The following is a 22,811-nucleotide window of genomic DNA, read 5'->3' on the forward strand; positions in this document are numbered from 1 at the left end:
AACACAGGGATTATCCCTGAATTTGGTTAACTTCTTTCATATCTGGGACACAGCAAATAAATTTTAAAGACAGGATGACACTACAGCTGGGTGAATTGACTGCAGCAGGTACTGCATGGCAACATACAGGATGTGTTAAATCGAAGATTAAAACCAGGCTGGAGCTGAACCTTCTGCAGAGTGTTATATCCCGATTTTGTTAGGGTAAGGTCTTATTAAATGTGACCGAAAGTAGTTGCTTGTGGTAACTTAGGAAAAAAAAATTCTTGCATTCTCTGTGTTATTCAGTTCTGCAGCTGGGTTGCTGTGGCAGTGAGAGATGCTCAGGCCCTTTGAATCATATTGGAGAAACATAAATTATACAACTGGAGATGGGATATGAAGAACTTTTCAGTTTCTGGTTTTCAGCTGGTTGAAGACAACGTTTCTGCTGTTTCTTATTTGCTCTCTGCTGTATTTTTGAAGGAGAAGGCACTTTCTTAAAGTAGCTAGGATGGGACCAACTGTGGGACTTGATAAGCAGTAGGAAAGGTTTGCCCTTTTGGTTGGCTTATGCTATACCAGAAACCTATGCTGTCATCAGGGTGTTTTTTAATAGTTAAAATTAATACTAAGATTTTAATTTATTTCTCTAGCCAAATGGAAAATGGGGAGATGTTTTCCTATCTAGTAATTAACTCATGTGCCTCGTATGTGTAGCTATAATTTGCTGTACGATGATACAGGCTGTTGCATGTTCAGTTGCTGGTGAGGCCTCAGGAAAGAGAAACTAGTAGGGAGGAAAGAGGTTTCCTGTGGGTGTGTGTGTATGCTGTGTTGTCAGTTAAATATTGCTCTGAGGCCTCAGACCGGGATGAATATTTCCATTTGTGATATGCAGCCCAAACCCTTCCAAGATAAACACACATTTCCACCAATAGAGGAAAGGTATGTGGCTACTTCTGCTCCCTGACACAGCTCTTGGGTCTGTTTAAACAGCTTCAATTCTTTTTTTCTGTTCAAACAAGAATCCAACTCTTTTAAGTCTTCTCTACCTAACAGCTTCTTAAGCTTCTGATTTTCTTCTGCAACATAGTTTGCCAGAGTATTTTTGTTAGGCTGAATCTTTCATAAATACACTGTTGGCAACAGCTGTAGGGAATGTGTGAAAGGAGTAAAGATTGGAAGAGCTGATAAGTAGCTGAAATGTTTCTCAATTACTTGAAAACAAATGAAAGTAGTCTTCCTGTTCAGCTGGAGAGGAATGCTGCAGAATTAGATGAGGTGGGAAATGAACATGCTTTTATTGCAGGCTGTGCATTGTTCTTCCATGTTACTGTTCTTTTATGGTAATTTTTTTGAGAACAGGACTATTGAGCACAGCCTTTTAGTGTTTGTTTTAAATGTGTAAACTCCTGCCAGTTTATATGCACTTGATAAAGAAACTTGGTGTATAAAGGCTTTTGTAATGAAAACATTCAGCTGTAACTACCAATAAGAGTTTTGTACTGTATGGTAAATAGTCACTAGTGTGGTAAATGGCTGTAACTTAATAACTACAGGGGACTTTAAAGAGAACTATGCATGTGATAAATACTGTGAGGTTAATGCACTTTGCCACCCACTCCTCTTCTAGCATCTTGCTGCAGGTTTAGCCAGCACACAGGTGATCAGTTCCTTGCTTGTCTCCCAGCCCAGCTGAATTCAATGTCTAAAATGGCCAAACTGCTGCTTTAGGGCAACTGCAGTGGTTTGTTACTCTTAATATCTGCCACGGTAGTTGAAAGGCAAAGTATTTATCTAATCCTCCATCTTTATCTACATTGAAGGTAAGTGATAAATCTGCAAACATACAAGTAACAAGAGTTAAATATGTGCCATTTTTAGTCTAATATAGAACATACTTGAGTAAAAACTAGATTAGATATGCTAGCCTGGAAAATATTTTTCCCCCGATGGTCTAAAGCAGAGGTGGCCAACGTCTGCCTCTTTGGACTTCATGATCCTTGCAGATCTGTCCTTAGCATATTCATGGTGTGAGACCAGGAAGAGATGTGGGCTTTCCAAGGGGAAAATGGGAACCTCAGCTCACTGCTTATGAAATGAAGCAGGACTGCAGAAGCTGGATTTATAATCCTGGACTGCAGTAATCCTGGGATTCAGCAGGCCATCCAGCACAGCCCGTCCTCTTTTAAAGTGATAGAAAGGATCCTGAGCTAAGGTCTATGTCAGGGACTTTCCCCTCCCCCAGGCTGTCTGTGCTGTCTGCCTTGGGACTCTTCACCACAGGATGATGTTAATATGCAGCTTGCAGAGTCAGGAAGGTTGTCTGCAGACTGAGAGATGATTCTGCCAAGGTAGACACTTGAATACGTTTGATTTTGGGCGATTTGAAAAAGCAGAAAGCATTTGACAGTCTGTGGTTGCTTGATAAACCATTTGTGGTGTTACAAATGTTGACAAACTTTGGATTCTTTTTAAATTTGCATTTATTTGTAGTTTTTTTATAACGCAGCACTGTATATTTTACCTGAAGGAACATGGTCAACTATATTATAAATGGGAGTTAAGAGGAAAACAAAGTAGAACAAAAGATCTAACATCCCATCTCCTTCTCTGTCATTCCTGTTAGGCATGCCACTACTGTCATCCATTCTTCAAAGCCATGTATTTTCATTCCCAAATCAGAGGTGTAGATTGTTACATAGTTCTAAACTGATTCTTTACTTAAACTGCCCAAATGGGCTGTTGTACCTTCTCTGCTTTTACTCACCTGGATATGAATTACCTTCCTGTAACCTCCACTCATTCTCTTTAGATAGAAAGGCAGTTTTAGGTACCTTGATAACGTGCTTTTTCTGACTTTAGTAGATGTTACAGATCTTCAGTGGTAGTTCCATATGAAATAAGGAAGACTATAAACTTTTAAGAGAATCTCCTCAGTATTTTTTGTGTGTAACACAAGCAGTCTTTTAAAAAAAACCCACAACTTTGTGTTTTTTTTTCTTGTTGGAGCCAGTGTTCTTTTACGTAAGGTTAGAAAATGTATTTCAGCCTACAAATCAGGTGTGACTTAAAACAGAATTGCCACCTCTGACTCATTTGAGTCATGTAGCTTAAGCTTGAATATGTGCCTCTGCCATCTTGATAGTTAAGTGCTGTGTCTGTACTGAACTGCTCAACACTGTAGTGACAAAATGTGCCATAAATCATCCTTGCTGAAGGAGGGGGAGCGCTGTAATAAGTTCTGCAATTAGGTCTTAATATGCAGTCATTTGATATCCTAATGATAACCTATTGCTATACATTAAAGCTTTATAACACAAAAATGTTTTCTTTTTGATAAATGTTATCATGGTATTGGTTTGCTATTATAAGTATATTTAAACAAACACGGGTTTATTCTTCCTGTAACTGACTGAGTTATTGCCTCTCTGATAGAGAATAAGCATGATTTTATAGAGTATGAAGATAATTCGTAGAGTTACTGCCATAATAATGGGTGAAAATGAGTAGAAAATACAGAAAGATTAGAAGAGGCAGGAGGAGAAATTTTGCATATTCGAGGAGACAAAGCTAGAAGAATGAGCTGGGAGGCTTGGAGTTAACTAGTACAGAAAAAAGCTTTGGTTTCCTGCTTATTCTTTCAGGTGGGGTGGCTGTGATAAGCCATCTTGAGTTTCTTGTGGCAGTGGTTCAGTATTTATTATGCTTTTTGCTCTCACAAAATTATGAGTATCTTATTTTACATAAAGATTGCCATTGTGGAGTGAAGGAGGAAAATTTAAGGTAACAAGTAAGTTTATGAATAATCTTGACTACACTCTAAGCTGTATTTGGCTTTGTGAGCACTTTCTGTGTTGGTCATGCTGGTTTGCTAGTCAAAAGTGTCCAACTAGAGATCAGTCATAGAATTGAGACTCGGTGTCTTTTTGCAGAGAGAGGCTTTGTCAAGTCTTGACACCCTGAGCTCTGCAACCAAAGGTTGACAGTTCTGAAGATTCAAGTCTTCTGTAGCTCTTGTGAAGCTGTACTCCTTAGCTTTCAAATAAACACTCTTTTCAGACACTGATGGCAAGAATGTAACTTAAAAAAACCCAAACAAACACAAAAGTACAGTGTAATTTGAAAATAAGACAGAAACCAGGAGATGTATTCTTCCTAAGCTGGATTTACAGAACAGCAGCCCCCCAAAGAGATGTACAGTACTTGAGCATCTTTGCCTGGAGTTGCTGTTGCTCCACTGAGCACCTCCAATCCTGCTCAGTTGTTGCCTTCTAAGCTTTACAGGTTCCTCAGCGGGGAATGGAAAAGTGGGTAAGAGCTCAAGTCAGAGATCCTTGATATTGTTAGTACTGCTCAGAGGTAGTTTTTTATTCTCTCTTCTAGTTTGCCATTGTGCGAATTTAGACATGTGCTTATAAGATAAATACAGACAGAATACTGCTCTGGTCTTCCACAGAGTCTGTCTTAGTTTCTTCAATTAGGAAATGATCTGGACTTAACCAGACTGAGGGTGGCAACAGGCTGACCTGTATATATTTAGTTATAAAGCTGGGTGAAAATGGGGAGCTTTCAAACACTAGATGCAGTTGATTGAGAATGTTTCAAATGCTCAGAATGTTGTGAGGCTTGATAGGCTGCTTGAAGGCAGTAGGACTAGATGCTGATGAATCAGATTGCTCTTTACATTGTCCATTGTTGAATAAATGTCAAGCCTGGGACACTATCTCCACCAGGGTACTCTGTGAAGAGAGAATAGGAACAAATTAGATAACACCAGTTTGACTTTTCTTGACCTAATTGTCAGAGTGCCCTTTGGTGGTAATGCCTCTCTGATAAATCCCTGGCCCGCTTTCTGAAAAAACTAAACAACTGCCAATTGGGTTGTTGACAACTGTATATTGTACAATTTACATTTTAACACAGCTACACAATGATAATAGTAGTAGTTATGATCAAACTGCATGCTGGTTTATGGTTATTTATCTGCCCACAGTGTGTGCTTTCATACTCAGGTATAGACTGCTGCTCCAGTTACGGGCACTGCCTCATGCAGTGTATTTAACTGTGTAGGCTGTGAAACAGTCAAACTGCTACACTTTCTGGCATCACAGCAGTTCAGACAATAGCCTAGATTCTGTTCTTCTCTCAGCCTGTTTATCAAATAATGACGTTCCAGTTAGAAATAGAATATTGTCTGATCCCACAGTCCATTAGAGCACGTATGCCCCAGTATTAGAGACCAGATGTATTTTTCCACTTCAGCATTCCACCACTATGTTCTGTATCAACTGATAACAGACAGTGAACACCCACCCTTCACCTCTTAGCTTTCTTATCCACTCAGCAGAGCCTGAGATTTGTTTCCTTGCAAGTGGCTTTATGGCACAGCTGCCCTGTTTTATCAGTGTTATCTATTTTATCCTCCCTTTACTTTTTGAACTAAAGTCTGTCATTCACTTCTACTGTTCTTATAAAGAAATATGTACATTAAGGCAATTTCTTGGCTGCCTTATGGACTTTTTCACTTAGATAATTCTTTTATGGGAAACTGAGTTCACTGCTGTGATGCCTTCTCCATGAAAACCTATCAACTTTGATGTACTTGCAGCGTGCTGACTACTTTCCATTATTTCATCTCACTATCTAGATAGGGCTTGCATTACATACAAATATAATATCTACAAGATCTATAAGCTCGAAGAGAGGTTAATCATGCAATATATTAACTCAGTTTGATCATGACTGTTTTGAGATACGTCAGTTTTCTAATGTTTCTTGATCCCTTCCTTGGGAAGGATGAAACCAGCTTGGAACTGTAACAGTAGTACATGCTCTTGGGGTAGTTACTCTACACGTGCTGAAGAGGGTCATCTTGGGAAAAATGAAGGTAATAAAAAGGTGTTTAGGTTTTTTTACTCTGTTTGTGAAGCCTTTAGCCTGAGGGACCTTGTCTTCTGTTGACTGTCTGATGCTGACATTCCTTGACTCTGAGAACGCAGGCCTGTTCCGGACTTCCCCGTGTTTAGCTAGATCATTTTGATGCTTTTCCTGAGTTGTTAAAGGTGGTAGCCCATGCTTTACAAATCCTACAGGTCTACTTAAAATGTTTGTTCAACCAGCTCACACTCTGGTAAATGCTCTGAAGCATTCTGGTCAGGTTTGCATTGTGCATCTGACCCTTCAGGTTATTCCTGAACTGGTTCAGGCAGTGCAGTGTGTGCATTAGCATCCTAAGAGGTGGTTACTCATGAGGTTGATTGTGGGTCCGAGATCATGATTAGAGGAGGTGATTTTCTTCTTAAGCATCCTGCCCTTGCTTTGTGGCATGGCAGCAGTGGCTCATACTAAGCAGTTTTGTGGGACCTGCATTTAGTAGCACCACTAAGTGCTTTGGACACTCCTCAGCTGCCCTGAACATGTCAGCAGCTGTTATTACTGTTTGCCCAAGGGGAACAGCTGAACTTGAGGCATCCTTGATTGCCTCTTCCCATGTTAACTGAAGTTGTTCTCCTCTGTCTTATCATGGAGTTTTCTGAATGTCTGTCCTCCTGTTTTCAGGATGCTCGTAATTTTTTTGACATAATTTCTGTTTTGACTGCTTCTGCTGTCTTGTATTTTTCAGCAGTCTTTGTGGAGCTGGACCTTTCATCTCTCTGTGGCCAGATAGGCTCTCATGAACTTTAGTTCTTAAGCGCATGAGTTGTTAAGCTCCAGAACTGATGATTCCTGAACTCCATTGAAAACTCCAATGCCATACTGAAGTCTTACAACCGTAGGACTGGATATATCCCTTCAGATGAACAAGAAGGGGTTGGCTTATCCATCTCCTCACTGTCAGACAGGCCCAGCGGATATTCTTGAAAGACATTTCGATTATTGTTAGAAAGTCATCTTGTATTCAGCCTGAAGAGTCTTTCCTATAACTTAAGCCCCTTCTTTCTTGGCTGATTTGCCCAGTATGTGGAGAGCAAATCTTTCCCCTCCTCTGGAGGGGCCTTTTTGTGTTTTCTTTTTTTTACTTAACAGCCCATTTGGTTTTCCCTTATGCTAGTGTTTTCAAGCTGTTTTTCAAACCACAGTAGTTTGTTTCTCTTCTTTGGAAGTCCTTTCAGTTAGTCCAGAGTTATTTTTTAAACACGGTATTTGTAATTGGAGGATTATTGAGTAACCTTTTAGTTAACCTGTGCAACTCTAACCTTGCTACTGCTGTTTACAAGTAAAATTGAAGGCTTATATTTTTATGCCTTTCAGGCTGACTCCATTGTGGAGCTCTGCAATCCAAGCCATGCAGAGCAGTGCTGCTGCCACTTATTCAGTTACCTGTCCCTGAACTCAGCTTGCTTTAAGAAGCTCCTAGTTTTCAGATGCCCTCTTAGCTAATTCTGTAAGAGTCTTGAATTGATAATGTGGAATTTCTTCCAGCTCTCCCCCTTTTCCCCTTTTTGATCTGCTCTCTGCAGGTAGTCCTCTGAAGTAGACATTTGAATGTATTATTTGCTTTAATTTCCCAACAGTTTCTGCTGCAGTTATTGAGGGCTGATTGACAAACAATGGGAAAACTTCCTGACTGTGCTGGAGGTGGTGGGCTGCCCTGCTGCACTTGAAATTCTTTTCTGATGTACATATGAGGGCAGCCCTTCCCTTCATTTGGGCATCTGAGTAATGGCTCTGTCTCTCCTCAACAAGACACAGTCTTCAGAGTGAAACAGGAAGAAAGTAACTTATTCAATGCTGCCTTTCTGACATAAGCTCCATCATAATTCTTACCTTGCTATCTGCCGTCTTCCAGGAGTAATTATTTAATTTTTGTTCCTTTGTTGTACAGTTATTTCTAACCTTGTCACCATGGTCACCATGGGAAATCAAATGGGAGGTCTCTTCAGCTTCCTCTTTTTCTAGCTCTGCCTTCCCAGAAAGGGTCCATGGGTCTGTTCTTCACCTTTTTTCCCTTTGCCATCTAGCAAACTCCAGACCCCACATCTCTGCCTCATCTTTCCTTCAGTGTTCTTCTCGGCAGCGTGTTTGCCTCCTTTCCGTGTACTGATGACTGTGCAGAGCTCGCCTGTAGCTCAAACCCCACTGCATTTGCCATTGTGACCCCTTAGTGCCTGACCACAGCTGTAGCTCCAGCTTTCTAGTATAAAAAACAGCTGATCTCTCAGCCCAGGTCAGATTTCTACTTTTTTCCTGTGAGTGAATGAGGCTATAATGTAGCTATAGTTTCTTTCTGCAGATACCTGGGATGTCAGCAGGATGTTGTAAAGCTGATATTGTTCCCACTCTTGGCTTCTTGCATTGATGCACCCTTGCTTTTCCCATCTGTTTTTTAAATGCCTGTTTTTTCAGTTGAGCTTCAGAAAATGTTTAGATACATGTCATCTTCTTTTGATGGAAGTATTGACTTTCCTGTGAGTGTTTAACAGAGTTTGAACTGAACCCTGTGCTTGCACTGCTGTCATTGTCATCAACCTGGCCAGTGGCAGATAGGAAAACACCGTGTGCTCCCCCTGCTGTTAATAGCTGCCTTCTTACATGTAAATGGAGTTTCTTTTTGAAAAGGAAAGTAATAATGTGGTTTGCAACTCTGAAAGATGATTAATGTTAGATAGGGCCTGGTTTTGCCTGAAGTATCTTGGTGAGCCTGTAATGGGAGTTAAACATAAAATCAGGATCATCGGGACAGCATTAATACCATCAATTGGCAATTATAACTTGCCCTTTATTTACACTGGGAACTGGGGGCATCTTAGATTTGCCTCCTAGCTGACTGTCCTACTCTAATGTGCAAGACACTGCTTTAAAAACTGAAGTTAATAATACATTGTTAGGTAGATCTGTAAAGCCATTAAAGAGCTGTTATTTTACTAGCCTGCCTAGGCAGGCACAGTATTTTCCTCTTTCTTGGCACTTCAACTGACTGCAAAAAGTCTTTTTTCTGTAAAAAACACAAAACTCTTTGGAAAGTGGGCACAGTCACTGGAGGTGTGGGAATTTCCGAAAAGCTTAAGTGTGTGTGGGAAAGAAAAATCTTAAGGTGTTATATATTAAGCCAAGCTGCGTTTCGCAGGTGAACAGTCTTTAAAATGCTGGTGTTACTTCTTTTGGATCACTCTTAAGCACATCTATGTGAGATAAACGTGTGTGATGTATGTGGAGTAATTGGATATTCCTTCCTAGTAAGCGGAAGACATGTGTCTAAAATAAACTGAGCAGAATTTTGAATTAAAATGAAGTAATAATATTAAGTTATTATTAGTAATCTTTATTAAAACATCTTTAATTTCTTTTAACATTCATGTAATAGAATCTGATTTACTGGGAGTGGCATTTAATTAATTTAATTCAATTTAGAGAGTTAACTCCATTACATATTAGTACAGAAAATTACCTCTGAACAGTCATTTCTCACTGGTGACATGCAATAAGTTAATTTAGCTCAGAGTTCGTTTGGGTGCGTTGTGAGTTCTTAGTGAAAGTTGCTATGGTGACAGCCTGATCAACCAGAGCTGTCATCGAAAACAACAAACACACCAGCCCTGCTTTGCACAGTGACACTGCTGCTGCTGGGCTATAAACACTGACAGATGGATCCTCTCTGCTCCATGCCTTTCTCTGGTCCTGGTCTTGTTAGTGAACTTGATTGCTTCAATCTTCAGTGGTGTCAGGGTTGCATTGCGAGGAGTAGTGAGAAGCTTCCTGAGGAATGCTGGGTCATTAACAGACCTGCTGTGGCTCTACCCTTCTCACAAAAGGGGTTTTCTGTCAGACTGTGTTCAACAAATTGAACGGAGCTTGTTTTTTTCTTTTTGGCTTCATCTTAGCTGCAGAGAGAAATGATTGCAGAATCCCAGTTAGACTTCAGTTTGCTTTTATTCAGGATTTTCTTCTGAAGAATCTGCAAAGAAGGGGGTCTGAAAGCTGCTGGAATTGCTTTCTTCCTGTTTCTGAATAATTTAAATCCTGTTTTTCATATGTGGCAGTAATGCGCTGTGGCACTGGAGACATAAAAAATATCTGTTCAGCTTAAACTGAATTAATGAAGTTTGCTTCAGGTTCTGTGTTGAATCTGAAATGAAGCATTTGCTTCAGATTCTCCCAGCTTTGCTATCAGGTGGATGAGTTCTTCATTCAAAACAAAACACTTCCAGTGCAGAGCCTGTCTTTGGGGCACAGAACAACACTATCTACATATTAAATGTCATGTTTAGATTTAAGAGGAGGTATCAAAACCGAAATACAGATTTTAAATTCAGTGTATTTTCTTTTTTTCACCTTCTAGATCAGTATGCACACTTAAGCAGTTGTTAGTTGTTTTCTCCAGAGCATGACTTCTGAGTAAGGGAAGATTCTTATTTTGGGGCTTCAGATTTTTCCCAGTTGCCCATTTCCAAAGGGAGAAGAATGACATTTCCATAGGACTGCTTGTCTTTCCAATACTAGGAACTGCATCCAAAACAGGATATAGAATCCCCGAACACTTCTTTAGGTAGAAAATCTGTGGAATTTTGTAGGCACAGTCTTCTGAAGTGGTAACGGTGGTTCTTGTATGTTTTTAAGAACCTAGTTGCTCAAAGCATTGATTCTCAAAATATTTTGTGACTTGGAATATACCTGCTGGGGAAGAGGGGAAGCTGGACCATGTTGTGCTCTCTGGGCCCTGCTTCAGTTCTTCATGCTGAGTGCTTTAGAATGATAGCTCAGATATCTCTACACTGTCGTTAGGACTATAGTATAAACATATTCTTAAGCCTTCTCTTGAGATAGAATGTGAACTGGAAGGGTTATGCCAAAATTACAAGAGGTCTTTTACTGGTTGCCCACAAAATTGTTACTGTTTTAGTATTGCACATAAAATAGTCATTTGGTACCTTAAATGTACATGACAGTAGAGCCAAGGCTTTGTGTTTGCACAGGACTCTTGTCAGTTTGACATGTGTGCATGATTGCAGCAGCACAGCCATTGTCAGTAAATATTAATATTTTGCAGCAGACTTGCAGTCCGCAAGCAGTCGACACTGTGCTTTCATAGAAATGTCTAAAAGGGGTTAAATATCAGTGTAACCTGCTCCCCTTGCATCTCCCCACCCAAAACATAGAAACAAAAATAACAGAATGGTTTAGATTGGAAGGGACCTGAAAGATCATCTAGATCTAACTCCTCTGTGTGGGCAGGGACACCTCCCACTACACCAGGCTGCTCCAAGCCCCATCCAACCTGCCCTTCAACACTGCCAGGGATGGGGCAGCCACAGCTTTCCTGGGCAGCCTGTTTCAGCATTAAATAAAATAATTGGAGAAGCTGTATTTCTGGTTTCCAGAACAAAAATGTGTGCATGTGTGCAGTGAATCGGATGTGTCCAGGCTGTGTTCCAGCATGCAGTGCAAATGGTGCATGTGTGGGGACCTAAGGCATCCACAAGGACAAGTGCAGGCTGCCTGCACACCCAGTAGGTCTGATGTGTCCTGGACACATGGCACTATGCACATGTTAAGATATTTGAGCCACAAACACACACTGGTGCTTTCCAGACATTCCAGAAAAATAGCCAGAGTCCCTACTTTCTTTCCAGCTCAAATTTTGAAGTGGAAAAAGAGGTTACACACATTCTAGGTGTGATACCTACCAACCTGTGAACAGATTTCTGTGGAGGCAATCCGAGATGATGGGAATAATGGATATATGAGGTATCTCTTTACAGTACTCAACTGCTTCAGTATTTGAAACTGGAAGCATTTATGCTGTGATTCACTCACTTCTCTTGAAGCCCCAACTGAAGAGGAGCTGCCTTCAGCATCTCTTCAGTCCTCAGCATCCATATGGGGGGAGCTGGGTCCTCTGTGCTCTGCACGGGTTCTGCTGCAGAAGGGCTGATTGGAACAGCAGTGGTTTGACACAGTATAGGCGTTAATCACTTAAATTTAAAAATAAAGTTAACCTGGAAGGTGGTGATTCACTGGATTGCTCTGCTTTCTGTATTGTTTTAAACAAGACTCAAGGCTTGTTCATGTGTGTGCACCTCTTGAAGGTGCAAATGAAATTTTAGGCTCTTATGTACAGTAAACCGATCAACACTGAAATTACGTTGGTCGTCATTTACTTCTAAACATTCTGAACAGTGAATTTTGATACCTACCTGTTTGTGTGAGTGGTTTAACAATGAGTGGATTTCTACTGTAAATAATATTTACTGTTCAGTCTGTGCCTGGAAGTGGCCTGATGAAATAAGAAAAAAGAAGGTTGCTGGTGTGATGACTTAGCACTGTTTGTAAATTTGTTTAAAAGGTTTCCTTTAAATAGGAAAACTGTGTAAAGCATTGTCTAATGAGATTAATGCACACATTCAGCTTAAAATGAAAGGATTCAATTCCTGGTTCTGCCCAGACTTCTTATGTGACTCTATGAAGTTATTTAATCTGTAATTACATGCTTGAATTTTCCCACTAGTACTTGTGGTGATGGTAGTGTTAGCGTTGTGTAATTTAAGCTGTTTCCTGTCTTCTCTGACTCTTTTGTTGTGTCGTTACTGATGGGGTTGCATTGCCTGGAGCAACATTTAGGAAGCTTGGAGGGTGAGAGCAGAGGTGAAGGAGGGAGCCTTATATAAACAAGTCATGCCTGTGGCTTGTTCCTCATATGTAAAATGGCATAGTCCTTTACCATCTTACTACTCCTTTACTGTTTTACCAAATTGTTGAGATTGTGTGTTTGTGAGACTTGTATCCTGTTGGTGAGCTAGAACTTAATATGTGCTTGTCTAGTGGGTCTTCTAAAATGAATTGGAGTTTAGATGTTTCTAAACACTCCACGAAGGAATAGAAGGTGTGGATTCTATAGGCACTTTTAGTCCATGAGGACTGAACTAGTGTTACAGAAAAGTCTTACGTCAGAAACCTCAAAAACTCTGCAAATGTTTCTAAACACCAGCTGAGCAACCCCTCTCACCCAGAGCTGCCCTCTCATTTGAACAAGCAAATTCATCTCAGCCATGACTCTTACCTACCTTCTGACCTTTTTAGGCAGTTCTTAATGCTGTTGTTTCTTAATGTTATTAACACACAAGTGATTAAAAAACTTCTCATAGCTTCATAATCTTCTGTGTTTAATAGGCAAGTTGCCTTTCTAAAGTCAGTGTGTATAGTCCTACTCTGGAGTTGAGAATTGAGTTCATAGGGACCTGAATTGAAAGTTAAATGAATGATGACACATTCAGCAAAACATGCCTATGCTGAAATGTCAGAGGCTTCAGGATAAATCTAGTCTAGAGACCAGGTTCTAGCAATAGGCATTTATTTATTTATTTCCATTCATTGGGTGTATATTTGGGCAAGCCTCTTAAGAGTGATGTTCATGATTAATACTGGTATTTGAATTAGATTAATTCATTAATGCAGCTTTATATTGCCAGTAAATAGGAGAACTGTTGCTTGAAAGAAAACAGACTAATTGTTAAGTCTTGAAAGTTACCATCTGTTAACACTTCAAGTCTTGAAGCTATGATAATTTAGCTGTTCCACTACCCAGAATCTTGATTTGTAGCTTGGACTTTTGAGTCCTGATGTGTGTGATCCAATTTCTCTTCATCAATTAGGCCACAGTAAACCCACGTGTGTATGCACTCAGAGCCTTCAATAAACATGAGGGAGTTTGACTTGCAGTGAAAGCATCATATTTGCTTTGGATTACCAATCTATTGTTGATGACATCCTATCAACCTAATTAGCTGTACCATTTTTAATGGCACAGCTAATTAATTGTGAATTTAAAATTAAAATCATAATCAGTGCTAACATGGAGGAAAGTAGGAAAATATTAGAAGCTGTTACAAATATAAGTATTCTTTCCCAAGACTGCTGCCTGTGAAACCAACCTGAATAATGTAGGATGTCATTGAAGAAAACTTTGAGAAATACATGTTGAGTCACACAAAATTGTGTCTTTATCTCGAAAGAAGCATTTGGCACCCTCTCTGCTGACTGATCTGGAAGAAAAAGAAGTATATGTTGGTGAAGAAAGGGAAACAAAATTAGTATCTGAGCTCTCAAGTGTGCAAAGACCTATGTTAGTATTAGGAGTGTCTCCGATTCTTAAGAGCGAAGTGAAATTTGTGAATCCAGGGTTGGATCAGTAGAGTTGGGTTAGGATTGTCTGCACAGCTCTGCAGAAGGCTGGACTGTGCTGAGCTTCCAAAGAAAATGCAAACCCACCTGTGGTAGAGGAAGAAACTGTCATTCAGTGCTGATACAAGTTCAAGTTAACATTAATCAAGAACAGAATGGAGAGACCTTTGACAGGTGGGGCTGATGAAGAAAGACCATGTCTTCAACTGATTTTAAAACCAGCAGAAGCTGGAGAGAGTGCTGTGACTGTCAACCTGGGAGGAAAATTATTTCTTTGTTGTGACCTAGAGGAGAGGGAGAACTGAAGAAGATGGATTTGGAGCTTTAATTTACAGGTAGGATTGTAGAAGATAACGCTAGAAAGGTACTTGAGAGGTCATCTATTCCATCCTCTTGCCCTGAGACATGATCACCAAACCTGTGTCATGTTTGCAGATAATCCTTATTGTTAGAAATTTATATTTTAATCCCCCAGCTGATATGTAAACCCAACAAGTCTTGCTCTACTCTCTGTGGGATGGAGTACATTATTTCTTCCTCTTCCTTTATATTGTTTTCTTTTTTGCTTTGTGTAGCCAGTGTCTTGTAGACTCAGCTATTTCTTTGCTTTCTGTCTGCTGTGGTAGTTCATGTTTGCAGATATTTGTTTCCTGGGTACTGTTGCCAGATGCTCCTCTCACTTTCTTGAAGAGAGTCAACCATGGTGGGTACAGGCAGTGCTTAGGTGAAGGCTTTAGGATGCCAGACTGAAGCAGAAGTGTTACTTTGAACCTCATAGCTGGTTATTACTGCATTGCAACACCTCTTTCCTTCCAATAGTCTGATCTTTTGACTTCGCTTTGCTTTGTGATCTGCTAAAACATTGCAACCTTTTCTGCAGAACTGCTCTGGAGAGAACTGTTTGCTGTTCTGCATTTAAATCTTCCAGCCTAGTAACATGACTTTCCTTATTTAATTGCAGTTGCTTTTTTCACACGATTTCTCCCATTTATCATTGCTGAGTGTGGCAGCAATCTGATCACCCCCATCTTCTTTCTCCTTAGCTTGGTGTCATTTGCAGATTTAATAAGGATATTCTCTAGTCCATCATCCAGTTGTTAACAAAAACATTGAACAGCATAAGCTTGGATCAAGTCCCTGTGGAATGAAACATACTTCTATTTTGACAGCAAACCATTGATTCTCCCAGAGAATATTTCAACCAACTTTACATTTAGCTCACATTTCCCCAATTTGCTTTATGACAATCTCAAGCAAGAATTTCATGTCAGAAGCCATTATGAAGTTAAGATGTATAGAGGGAGATTCGGATAGTGGGACACAAATGGAATAAGTGAGAAAATGGGTATAATTTGTTTGAACTGAAGCAGATGGCTGGGTCTGAGTGGAGGGAGGAGTGAATGATTGTCAGGGTAGGAGTTAGGGGCCAGCTGGATTTGTGGATATACTGCTCTAGAATCAAAGTAGAGAGAGGTAGGTGGTGGATAAAGTCTGTTTCTCTATTTCAGACCTTTACAGTTAAGAAGGTAACACCTGTAATTAAACGATTTAGTAAGAAAAGGAGAAGATGATGAGAAAAAGATTGTAAGAGTTAGCAAGGGACAGATTCAAGGCAGGCATTGCTATCTCAAACTTTCTGGATGAAGCAAGTATATTAAGACACCAAGGACTGGCCAAGGAAAGGCCATTAGAAACCTCACGAGCTCTTGCAGCTCATTTTGCTGAGACAGGTTATTGTGAGCACCTCTGTGAGAGGGGCAGAGCTGTGGGGACAACTGGGGGCAGCTGGGTTTATTAAGACAAGCTTGAAATTTTTCTATGTTGTCAGGACCCTGAGATGCAGAAATAAGAGAAGAAAGGTAAAAGAATAAACAGTGTGAATGTAGGTATGAAAAAATGTGGAATGGTCCGAGAAGGCACAGGACTAAGAGAAAGCAGGGCACAAGCTTTTGTGCTCGTGGTTTGGAGAGATTTTGTTTGCTTGGCCTCCTAATTCATGCAGAAAGATAAAAGGCCCTTACATTACACAGATAGTGTATGTTTTTCTATCAGTAACTGAGATGATATTTGTTTAAAATTTATTAATTTAAATATTTGGATTCCTCCATTATTCCATGATTTATGAAGCTATAATTTCTGTACTTTTCCCTGTTAATTTTTCCCAAAAGATTTCTTCTCTCTTTTCTTTGTTGATACAGAATTTGCCAGTATCAACCTCTGCAAAAATAGTGCAAACTCATCATTTTAGAGACACTTTATATAAAACTGTGGGAAAATGCTCTAATAAGTAAAATTTCTGGGTATATTTTTGCCTAGTTTCCTAAGGGAATGAGACTCATGAGATGGGTTTATATTCCTGTCTTCAGTCTCCCCATTTAGCTATAGAAATTCCTGGCCCCTCCTGGCCAAATTTGGTAGAAGGTCCACAAATGTTCCTTAGATGTGCAGCTGGGTGCAAGACATTGCCTTATTGGCCTTACTTTCCTACCTATCTACTAATGTTTTGAGGAGAGTCTTTAATATGAATTGATTGGTTTTATCTATTCTGGTTAGTCCACCAGCTGGCTGGTCAACCAGTGGGGAGCTTTGAACAAGCCATAGTATAGTTAACATCAATGTCTGTTTAAGAAAAGAATATTTAGTACTTAAAAAATGGTGAAATACAACCAAATGGAATGCACTTTCCAGCTTGCTTTAATATTTATATGGTTCTAACACAGAGGAATGAAGATTAAAATATAACCTTTAATTTCCAAGAGGTAATGTGGAAGTCTTGCTCTTAGGGAGATGATTTGTGACTGGCTTGTCAGTGTGGGCCCTATAACTTATTATGGTTTCCTCATAAAATATTGGTTTCCCACAGAAGGTTGTAAAATCTTTCTGGATGACATATTTTCAAAAGAGGTTTCCCAGCATCAAAATTAGGAATTAATTTTTGACTGAACTGCAATCCACTGAGTAGATAACAAATACATTTCAGCATTTAATAAGATCAATTTATGGTGGGTAGTTATCTGCTAACTTCATGCAACGATCATGTCTGAATATAGTGTTAGAATAAATTATGCTCATATCATGATGAAGCCTGTGAAATGTGTTCAGATGAGCAGATCAGACTGAGAGCTGCAGAGCTTAGGGTCTGAATTCATCCTAGCATAGGTATCTTCTGCCGTGAAGCCAGAACCATTTATTTATGGTTGGAGAGCTCCATCAGCCAATGAGCATGTTGGTAAACATGACATTGAAACTATTCCAAAAGAAGCAGGGAAGCCCTTCCCTGTGGGCATTTCCTGAATAAAATGTCCTTTACAGAACTAGTTCAGGGGGGTGGATGTGTATTGAGAGCTTTGATTTCTTTTTCTTTTCTGGAATTGTAAGCTCTTGCTGTTCTAATTAATTATGCATCATATATCAATGCCTCAAATTCTGTTTTTAATCAGTTGCCATTTAGGTGCACTATATAAGCAATAGCAATTCTTAAGAAGAACTAAGGCTGGTTTGTGGAGGCGTGAGGCTGAGACTGGCCATATTGACCACACCATCACTCCTAAATCCAAACGTACTGAAACAGGGATGAGGGATCAGATAGCACATAATTTTGAAGAACTTCCTTGGTTATCTCCTACCACTAAATTACACAAAATTGAGTTACTGGAGATGGTAGGGAAATCCCAACAATTGATTTAGAGGTATTCCATGAGCTTTGCAGCTTCCTGTTCGTTCTCTATAGAAGGTCTGAGTTGGTGTGAGAGGAGCCTGTAGAGACTGTTGGGAAAAGTAGATTATGGTGAGAGATTGTGGCAGTGGGATTTTGAAAGACTCAAGGAAGGAGGCAGGAAACCTTGCAAAAGTCAATGGAGAGAAATGTCTGGAAGAGGAGGCAGGAGCAGATGCACTGTGGTGGATTAGGAGGTCAAATGGAGGGGAGAAATAAAGTTAAACCAGGAAAATACTTTATTTGTTCTTAATACTGAATAAGTTTTATGTTCAGGAATTAGTAAAAAAATAGAAGCATTGCTTTAAATAAATTAGTGTTAAAGTTCTAAAGCTGTAATAATGCACATAGTTTTACTTTTAATCCTGAATGTGGGCTTTGATGGCAGAGAGTAGCTTCTGGTTACTTTTTTACAGCCATTATTAGTACTATTGAAAACTAGTTTTGGGATTTCTCTTTACTTCAGACTGTAGCTTTTTTTGCAGTATTTTTCAGAAGTTTGTGTGCTTGGGGGAAGGTAAGATCCCAGACATAAAATTACCCACTTTTGTATAGAAACATCAGGAAGCAGTAATTTATGCAATAGTTTACTGAAACACCTTCACTTTTGCCGGTAGATGTCACTGTGGATAAAAAATACCAGTGCTTAGTAGACAAAGGAGGTAATTGCTAAATGAAAATTCATCCTTTGAAAGTAGATTGGGGGGGCAAACCATTTTTCCTCAAGAGAGCCTTTTTCCAGCAGATAAAAATGCATTTCTTACTAATCAGGGTATCTATTTTTACCCGCTACAATCTTTTATTTTTTGGCCATCTACCCCCGACTTCGGTAAGTTCACGGTTTTCTGTCTTGACTTCAAAGGGAGTGTGTGTCTGTGGGTGAGCCTGCTCCTGCTCAGCTTTATTTTGAAAGCATTTAGTGTTTGGAGGTTGCTTTAACAAGCACCAGTTGTCGCTGCAGTGTTGTATGTGTGGGGAATTGGACATGGAGGAAGTGGCTTCATTAAGGTTGATCTGGAGGGGGGAGCAAGATGAGAAAAAATATTGCCCGTATGATTGGCTGGGAGAATAGCTCTGAATTATGGGATCCATCTGTTTCCTGTAATGAATTCATAAACCCATCAAACAATGACCTGAACGAATTGCTGAAGGAAAAAAATAATACACTGGCATGATATGTTTAACGCAGTGAGGCATTGGCATTGTATAATCAAAAATTCTTCTCACATCCAGCACTTTGTAATGGAGCTGCTGTGTTTAATAGAAGCTGTAAATAAATCCTGTCACAGTCGCAGCCAAGAATGCATTTCTGGGTTTAACTGTTTCTCTTCTGGAATGTCTGCTCCTTGAACACTTTAGAAATGCAAGTTTTATGGAGCTGGAATGGAAGATTCTGAAATACAGAGAAATGTTAATGAGGTGAATGAAAGGAAAAAGCTGCCATAAATCAGTATTATGTGGCTTAACCAGTTTCTTTCATTTATGCATGTTCTTTCCTTATGTCACAGAAATGTACTTAAAAGCTATTGTTGTAATTGAAATCAGTTAGACTGATCCTATTCATTATATTAATAAAATCCACCTACAATTGCTCGTAACACTTTTTTATGCAGTTGGGATTCCCGAGATTGTAATCATCAAACAGCATATGGAGTAATTATTTGTTTGGGTAAAATTGGATTAAGAAGTTTAGATACCATTAAGTACTGATAATTATTACAAGCAAGCTCTTTTGTTTAGTATATGTACAGCTCTCAGAATGTAGAATAAGCAGATACCCATCACAAACATCTTGAGAGCAAGCCATCTCAAGGCTTTTATTTTATGCCTTTAATTGTATTTTTGCAAGAGCCTTTCCACATAAATGTTTTTGTTTTTTTTTTTTTTCTTTTAGCTCTTTAATCATGTGCTAGTATGAAAATCACTTTGCATCAAATACTTCCTCCCCCATATTTTAAATAATATTTTTAGCATTAAAACAAATGTAGCTGTGAAGGCTAGATTTGAATTCCTGGATTTCCAGCAGCTGCCCACATAACATGAGCTGTGACAGTGTATTACTTTCAGGTGAAAGGGTAGACAGGCTGCTCCTTCAGGGACCAGCAGGGTCTCTCTGTAGATTGGCAGGTTGGCCCTTGGGGCTGATTAAATGTATAGTGCACAGAGCATCACTGTTCTGGGCTGACCACAGGCACTGCCACGCTCTGTGCAAAAGGTTACTGCCTGCTTTGCTTTTTCAGCCTGCAGTTTGCTCCAGTATTATGCTTTTGTACATTGTTTATTCTGCAAGGGACAGTCATCAGCTCAAAATACAGCTGTCGTAGGAAGGAGGGTGTCTAAATGGTTTATAAAGATGCTCTTAGAACGAATATCTAATGACAATTGATAATTAGGAAATCCAATGTCGGCACTTTGAGCAGTAGGTGTTCCTCACGGTGCATATCAAATGAAAATTGCTGCTTAAACATTGCTGAAGATGACTTTATAAATAGGTGTTGAGGTTTTTTTGAAGAATACAGACGTATTGTCTTTGTAACATATATTCTCCAAATATTATTGCCGTATTTGAAGGCTAAAACTGAAGGCTAAAGTCTAGCCTGATAGGAAGGTGGAATCAAGCTGATTCCTATGATGTTGTTCAATCTTTTTCCTTTATTTCCTGTCAAGGGTGCAATTAAATGGTTATTTTCCAGCTACCATGACTTGTATACATAGTATTCCTGCAAGAGCTTCCATTTATCTAGTCCTAAAGAGATTTTGATGTACAAAATAAAACACTTTGCTGTGTTGATTAAAGAAAAAAGAGTCATGCTAATATGCAGAAATATTTTTATCTTTTAAGTGCACAGTCTGTTTGCTATTTTGATGCTCTTTGTTCTTTTCTCTCGTCTGATTCAGATATGCAGAGGGGAATATTTGTTTCTAGCAGAGAAATTTGTTTTCTCTGGCCACACCTTTGTGATGAAACAGCTTTGTTAATTTATATTAAAGTAAAAAATTGTATTCTAGGACTTGCATTAGCGATGTTTTATAAATATTAAGTTCATATATATATGTACGCACAGCTATTTGGAAACATCAGATGCAATTTATATATACAGTACTGAGAACAGAATTCTTTTTTAAAAGCAGCCTGCATTGCTCTCTGAAGTATATTACAAATTAGTTAATATTTCTTAAACCTTGGGGCTAGACAAATACCCACTCTGCTGGCGTTGTGCCAGTTAGTGGTTTTAATTCTCTAGTACGCTTTTTTAATTCTGTGGGAAATTAATTTCTTAGTTTTTAAAAGAACAAGTCAAAGAAGGCTCTAGTTTCTCATTTGCCATGGGGTTGTCCCTTCCAGCCTTTCTTTCCCAGCTGACCAGGACCTTGGAGTACTTCAGTGTTTGATGGCTGGAGCTGAGCTGGCTCAGGGAGAGATGTTGAGCTGCAGTGATGGAGGGAGTGGTCTTCATCCCCTCCTGGCTGCCTCCTCCTGCCCCTCTTCCTCCTCTTCCCTGGTGTCCCCTCTGATCCATTGGTGCAAGGGTTTCTGTGGCTGTGTCTGAATTAGATAAAACTTCTGGACTGAAATGATTTGGTATTTTTGGTAGGTGAGACTATTTATGTAGGGTAGATCAGGGTCCTCTTTCTGAATCTTATGGCTGTGGGCAAATCACATACAGCTTCATTCTCTGCAGAAGTAGAGTTCTTGAAATTTCAGTGTTGGTGAATGCTTACATCTCTGCAATAATAGCAGCAGTAGTAATAGTAGTAATAACAATACCACAGGATCTCTCATTTTTCCTTTTCTATTCTCCATCTCCCAAACGAAAGGGAAATATACACTTTGTTCAAAACCATTAAAAGTCATACAAGTTTAATTATCCTTTCAATTTGTCACAAGCACAAGTAAGCAGGAGTTGGCTTTTGATACAGTTTCAAGTTTGGACAGCAAGAGACTCATCTATGCATATACACACACCCAAGGTGGTGCAGCCTCCCTAAACCCAGGCTGGTGGGTGGGGAGAACTTGAGAGCTTGTGTTGTCCCACCAGCATGTATCATGTGAGTGACAGATTTATGCATGTTGTGGAAACAAAGTCATTTTCACATACATGTTAAAAATGCAAATTGAACCTTGTGTATTTGTAAGATACTGTTTTAAAAAAAAATTCCCCCGAAAGAGTCCAGTTATGGCAGAAGAGTAGTAGACGTAATCCACCCTTTCCAGTGAAAGGAACTTCATTATGATCAGAGTTTTAATCATAATTTTGAAAACATAAGCCCCATAGTTTTGAAGCCCTTAAAAATAATTTAATACATTGCTAACAAGTGTATTTTTCTTAAATCTCTATACACAGATTATTCTTGTGCATCATTGTAGGTACAGAGTATTTGCACATGGATCTACAGAATGAGTAAAGCAGGAGTAACATTAATCTTTACTTGAAAACTTTTTCTACAACTTTTCATTATTGGGAAACTTTCCTCCCAACCCCCAAATACACTTAGGTTAAATTAATTTCACAGCATGCTGCTTTCTCTAACCTACTAAGTATTCCAGTTTTGTTTTTTTTTAATTACCTACTCTGTGCCACTATTTATTTACTTTTTTTTTCTGCCTGCACATTATTTGAACATCACAGCAATTATTTGTAGCCATCCTTTTACTCATTGGCTTTCATTCTCTATTTTAGAGTCAGTGTCCTTAGATCTCTTATTTTGACAAAAACGCAAGAAGTCTTAGAAATGCTGAAAATGAAAACATCGAAAGTTTTTTCATTTGCTCTGCTGTAGACTTACTAAGAAATCAATGTGTTTCTCCTTAGTCTTGTGCTTCCCTAAATTATACTTAGTGTGACCACTCAGACACCCAGGTGGATATAAACATCTGTGTCTGTGGGAGTCATTTGAGAATTGTGTGGACTTGGTGGTCTGTATGTAGGCTGCTCCATCTTCAGCCTCTGTGCTCTCTCCTCAGCCAGTGGGTACCAGATATTTACAGTCA

The 22,811-nt window shown here is 39.3% G+C and overlaps 1 protein-coding gene across 15 annotated transcripts in view; it reads left to right on the forward strand.

Moving 5' to 3' along the window:
* Positions 1–22,811, forward strand: part of TNRC6C (trinucleotide repeat containing adaptor 6C) — a 100,884-nt gene that overhangs the window by 21,312 nt on the left and 56,761 nt on the right. The window lies entirely within an intron of this gene.

Source organism: Apus apus, chromosome 17 (genome assembly GCF_020740795.1).
Source record: "Apus apus isolate bApuApu2 chromosome 17, bApuApu2.pri.cur, whole genome shotgun sequence".
NCBI lineage: Eukaryota > Metazoa > Chordata > Aves > Apodiformes > Apodidae > Apus > Apus apus.